The sequence below is a fragment of the Limulus polyphemus genome, unplaced genomic scaffold (assembly GCF_000517525.1).
Source record: "Limulus polyphemus unplaced genomic scaffold, Limulus_polyphemus-2.1.2 Scaffold1339, whole genome shotgun sequence".
Classification (NCBI taxonomy): domain Eukaryota; kingdom Metazoa; phylum Arthropoda; class Merostomata; order Xiphosura; family Limulidae; genus Limulus; species Limulus polyphemus.
Window position 1 is genome coordinate 159,719 of NW_013666949.1, and position 6,334 is coordinate 166,052.

The 6,334-nt window shown below is 31.9% G+C and overlaps 1 long non-coding RNA gene across 1 annotated transcript in view; it reads left to right on the forward strand.

Annotated features, from left to right (window-relative positions):
• The first annotated feature begins 2,252 nt into the window (after positions 1–2,252).
• LOC111086700 overlaps positions 2,253–6,334 on the forward strand; it is a 13,244-nt gene continuing 9,162 nt past the window's right edge. Inside the window, exons 1-2 of the long non-coding RNA XR_002611430.1 lie at positions 2,253–2,385; positions 2,810–2,868. This is a non-coding gene — a long non-coding RNA (uncharacterized LOC111086700). The remainder of the gene's footprint in view (positions 2,386–2,809; positions 2,869–6,334) is intronic.

A 6,334-nucleotide genomic window follows, 5' to 3' on the forward strand; every position in this document is an offset into this window, starting at 1 on the left:
CAAGGCTGTCCAAATTCTTAATCTGAAACTTTATTCACTGTCTTCAATTTTAAGGCCCCCCAGTGGCACAGCACCATGTCTGCGGACTTATACCGCTAAAAACCGAGTTTCGATACCCGTGGTGTTCAGAGAACAGATAGCCCATTGTGTAGCTTTGCGCTTAACTACAAACAAACAAATCAATTTTAAGTAGTTATTTTGTCAAATGTAAGTACTAATTACATTAGATACAGCTTATACGATACACAACAACTATTTGATTTTGATGATGGTGTTTGTCTGGATAAACCTCGGCACTCTTTAATTTACTAATATAGTTGTTTTAATTTAACTGGTATTATTTGTATATTTGTCTAACGGTAGTGAAAATATTCATCTTTCCCTAACTTCACGGTTAAAATAAAGGGCTTCAAAACTCTATGTAAAGTTTTGGAAAGACCAAAAGATTGGTTTCAGAACTTATGTTGTTCTGTAATACTGGGTACTGTCCTGAAATAATAATTTAGATGTTAGTGGAGCAAACAGATGCGTTTTTACAACCGTAGACACGAAATACACATGAGGAGCCTTTTCTCCAAACTTTTTCGATGCAATTTTAAGATTAGATGAAAAGATTTCAAAGAGCGATGACATCGATGACAAATAAATCAGTATATAAAAATGAATTGTGATCTTCGTCTTTATACAACTTCGTAGATTAATGAAATAGTTTCAATACATTTTATCATCTGATATTGATTTATAAAATATAATAAAACGACTTAATCCATCAAAAATATATAATAAATAGATACCTATCAGATTTTGTTTACAGTTTAACCTTTATTTCAAATACAGGTTTTTGGGTAGCGCTTAGGGCACTCACTTCATGTGGGCTTGTTTTATGCCGATAGCAACTGTTTGTGATGATCAATATTTGTAGTTCTAATTAAATGTACAATTTCCACAAGTCAATCGCTAGGAATTGTATTAGATAATAAGAAGACAAAATAGATATAGGTTTTGAAGACCACAAAGCCCCTAAGTGACACAACGATAAGTCTACGGTTTTTTTTAAAACGGATTTCGATAAATGTTGTGGGCACAGCACAGATAGCCCATTGTGTAGCTTTGTGCTTAACTACAAACAAATAAGAAGACCGTAAAATAAGCATATTTTATACTGGAACAACTTTTGTTTTTCATAAAGCCTCAATGTGCTGCTTGAGATGTTGTGTTTTGGTGCATCAACACATCAAGAATGGTGCTTTGTATACTGATATCGGTACATTATAGCAAACTCTTTAACTTGTAGCAACTTAGTTACTGTCATTGCGATTTTTTAATACCTTATTTTAACAGTATATCATAGCGATTATTCGCGCCAGTTATTACATTTTCTGAAAATAGTGAGAATTCAGACTAGACAATACCTGAGTAGTTCCATCTTGTACAATAAATACACAATATTTCATCACTTTAAAATAACTAAAGTTCTTTTCACAACATATATGATTTCTAACAAACTCTAATGCTGATGGTTGGTCCAAATCACAATAATCAAATTGGACTTGGCTTGTGATGGGACTTCTAATAACCATACTAAGTATTATATGTAATAGGCCTTTTAAGAATATATTATATGTAATTTTAAAATATTTATACTCTATTTTTGGTAGAATTTAAATGCAGAACATGTTTCATTCTATTGCAAATTATACAAAATCAAAACTGTAATGTATCATCTCCAAACCATTATACATAACGGCCTGTTTTACGCTTGCTTCAGATCTTTCGGGTCTCAATATGTGCGCACGTATCTGTATGTGTGTATGAGTTGTAGCACAACTGTTATTATATCAAATGGCTTATATAAATAGTGTTCCTACCACTGTTATGTTGTATCCTAACAGTCCTGAAGAGCTCTGTATTGAGAATATGACAAATGTAGTGGATTTGAAATACTATTATTATACAGTATTCTAATTCTTAAAAATCCCTGAGGAACTAAATAAAGAATGCAATGTTTAAAATGAAATAAGCCTAATGCTAATGTCCTATAACAAGTACACTTGTTGACCCTACATGTTTTTGTGATATCATGAACATATAATGGTAATTATTCACACTAGTTGTTAGAATATGCTGCGTTAGCGTTTAATATTGTTAGATAACACTGTGCACAATAGCACACTGATATCTGTTGACTCTTAACTACTGTGTAGGGATCTGTATTTGTGACGTAAACGTTGATAGCTTAAGGAATAACTTATGAAGTTTGTTTCTGGGAGAGAATAAAAATTTTGCAGCTGTTTTACACTATAAAGGAACTGCTTCCAATCTGACTAGTCAGTCCCGAGTCGTTTCTTCTGAGGAGACAAGTTCAGGAACTTGGACAAGATAGAGGTAAGGTGCTTCATTTTCATTTTAATATTATATACCTAAAATGATATGGAAATCTTAAAGAACTTTGGACTTTACCATCCACGAACTGGTTTTAGTACTTACATCATAAAACCTTAGATAGAGTATCTGGTTTTTCAGTGTATTCTGTTTTTTTAAACACAATACAATCATGCAGTCAAGAAGAGCTCTAGTATGGAAATAAAACAAATACTAACTTTCTATAATTAACATTACCGCTAATACTACTGAGACAAACAAGCTCACTTGCTGTTATAATTGTTCCTTCGTATATAAACATTCTGTTTTTCTTAACACTTATCGACTTGAATGTTAGATTTCAAAGTAAGCTTTAATAGAATATGACGTATGTATGAATAATGCCATTACAGAAAGTATTTTATACACTCTATTTGTTCTCTAATAGATGAAGATAACTGTAGCCACCTTTTGCTTACTTCTTCTGGCAGCTGCAGCCCATGGTAAGTTAGTTATAGTCCTGACGTATATAACAAATTGTTAACTTTTTTATTTTGAGTTGGACCAAGAGATATGATCATCGAACAGAACGTATTGTAGGAGTCTTATTATTAAGACTATCACTAAATAGGTGTAAGCTATATGCAGTTTTTTCAGGTATCTTAATGCTTTAAGCTTAAGTAATACGAGCTATGTTATTTACTAAGTTCGTGTAACAATGAATTACGAAAGATAAAAAATACACTGTGGTTATGAGAGTCTACGAGCTTTTTTTATTACATTTATCTAGGAAAAAGTCTAAATCATTAAAAATAATCCATACAAAATACATCAACTTGAAGCTTGAGTTACTGCCTGAAGCAAAACATTTACAAGTTAACAGATGAAATGTTTGTTTATTTGTTATTAAGCACAAAGCTACACAATGGACTATCTGTGCTCTGCCCACCGTGACTATCTAAACCCAATTTTTACTGTTATAAGCCATCATAATTACCGCTTACCCCATCGGGTAGTACATATATATAGTGAGCCTAAGACTATCAACAAAACACTTAAACCTTTAAATTACGATGACTTGACTGTTCAGGACCACAGCTGCTCGAAACCCACATTGATACGGAGTGGCTACTTCCACACAGTATGTAATCTTTATTTCTCACTATGTTGTTTTTTAACGTAACACCAGGGACTATATAAAATTATTTTCGAAAGCAAGTTCTAAACTATTTACATTTAGTTATTTTATTTTAATATATAGAGTAAAAATTTCCTGAAGCAATATTTATTGATTTTCCGTTTGAGTAGTTGTAGATTAAATTTCTCGTCTTCCCTGTTAAGTTACATACATACTTCTCACAGATCGCACCCTTTGGACAGCAGAATGCCTCGTCGCCACAGCAAACTGCGTCTATTGCATTACAGCACCAATATCGGGCATTCGTGCGAGGGCAGCACGTGTTTCTATTCGGGCAGGTTGATTTATCACCACATTTAATTACTCCTATTCAATGAAAAAATAATAACGATTTAGTTACAATTAAGGAACATTTACAGGATATGAACACGAAAGAAAAACTTAATATTTTGTAATTTACATAAGAATATTTGATGAATACTAAGTTGAACCAACAAGAAGTTAGAAAGTTACGTTAAAATAAATAAATTATTATGGTATGAAGCGACATTAGATTATGTATGTCAAGTATGCTCAACTAGATTATATATTCTATTTCATTTCATTTTGCATTAGACTTTGAATTTGACCCGCTAATCGGCTTTTAAATCTCAGAATCAGTTTATACCTACATCTTGGTTGAAAGTGCCAATTTCAACTGTTTTATTTAGCACAGTGGTTTTCAAACCTTACGAAGCCATGAAACCCTCGAATTTCATCCCTTCTGCCACGTACGTAAACATGGGCAAAGTTACTTACATAAGAATGTTCATTTTGTTTTTTTGTATATGTGACTGTGTGGAGAAAAACCGAATATCGGCCAAATGATGTTTTTTAATATATATTTATTTCCTGACGAATTAACATTCAATAATTGAAAATACTTCAATTACTTGCTATCTTTATGGGGAATCCCTAATAAACGTACCCGGGACCCTGGAGTTCCACGGAACACAGTTTGAAAGCCACTGATGTAGCATACCGTCTTTACGGACTGGGTTCGATCCCATCCAGTAAGTATAATTTAAATGTTACAACTTCCTTAAATCAAAAGTGGAATGAAACATATAAAGATAGGCATACATATTTCAAATATAAAGCATGCCGCAGACAAGTTGGCTGGGCCATGGTTCCTCCTGTACAAGTTACTCCGGCTATTCAGTATTAGAAACCGAAGTGAAGATTTCCACAAGGACATCAAGAACAATGTACGACTAAATCGTTTAAAGTGAAAATTAAATAACCACTAGAACTCTGTGTCATGTGCGAATTGTGTCATTCAAACTTTATCGTAATTACTGTTAAATCATAGCCTTCAACGGATTTTTATCAAATAAAGTTATAGAAATAGTTTTGAATTTATAACAAAAAGGAGACATCAATAAAATAAAATAAAAACAAAACAGGTCAATAAAGTAAATTAAAACACGTACAGACATTTCGTTACTACTATTGCTAATCAAAGAAGACCATATAAACAAACGCCACTAAACCGAAATAGATTCGATCATTGCGACGATTATAGAACATGCAGGTTTGGGCTAAATAACGATCTAACAAAGAAGATAAGTATTAGATAATGTAAAACGGCATTTGTGCAACATATATTTATATATATATATATATATTTAAAAGGAGTACATCGTTAAACTAATTTACTAAAAACAGAGACTAGCCCTCAAAAGACTCCGTGTTTCGGTGAACATGTAGAGTTTTTTAGGGCTGGTCCCTATTTTTAATAAATTATTTATTGTGTAATTATTTTAACGTTATAAGTTTTAATTGTACTTATAAATATAAGAGAAATATTTCTCTTCATTTTTGCAATTAATATTCTAAAATATATTTTAAAATCTTTCGTAATAAAAAATTATCTTTTAAACTACACTTTAAAGTGCTACCTTTGTTCACCATTAACTCCATTTGGCAATGAATATGACTAAAAACCATAGTTGATGAAATTCTGAAGGACTAGTCCAATTGTATACTCACTACGGAAAATACAAAGAGAGAGGAAATTATTTGGCATGAAAGAAAAATGAAATAGAATAATAATAACTTACTGCATACATATTTTGCCTTTTGTCAGGCTTATTTGGCGAACAGATTATGTATATATTATTTTCACATTTTTATTGCTGCCTAGCAGTTAAAATAGTGCGAAAATAAAAGAACCGAAGCCTCCCCGTGGTACAGCGGTATATCTACGGACTTACAACGCTAGAAATCGGGTTTCGATACCCGTCGTGGGGAGAACACAAAATACCAGTTTTGTAGCTTTGTGCTTAACTTTAAACAAAAGCACAGTAAAGGTTTGTAACTTATCATTAATACAATTGTGAAGAAATATAAATGTTATTTTAGTTTTCGTGAAAACGGTATCATTTTTATCAAATGTCAAGTTCTAATATATATATATAAAATATTGTATCTCGAGTGCAAATTACAAAATAGTTGTAGTTAACGCACAGATACACACAATTGGATATATGCACTGTGCTCAATACTGTTATCAAACCCCAATGTTTTGCGTTATAAGCTTACCGTTGAGCCACTAGGAGTCTTCAAGAAAAAATAACCCCCTCAAAAATAAATAGGTACAGCCTGTAAAGACAATTTGTCAACAAGTAAATAAATCAATAAAATCATACATCTCACTGTTTGACTTTGTTAAGGCAATTAGCACTATACAAAATAAAACTAATATTTCATTTTAACAAACAATTACAGATAACGAAGTTTTACAATTTTTTTCATCAAAGTTCAATTTAAACTCTAAATGAAGATGGAGAGAAG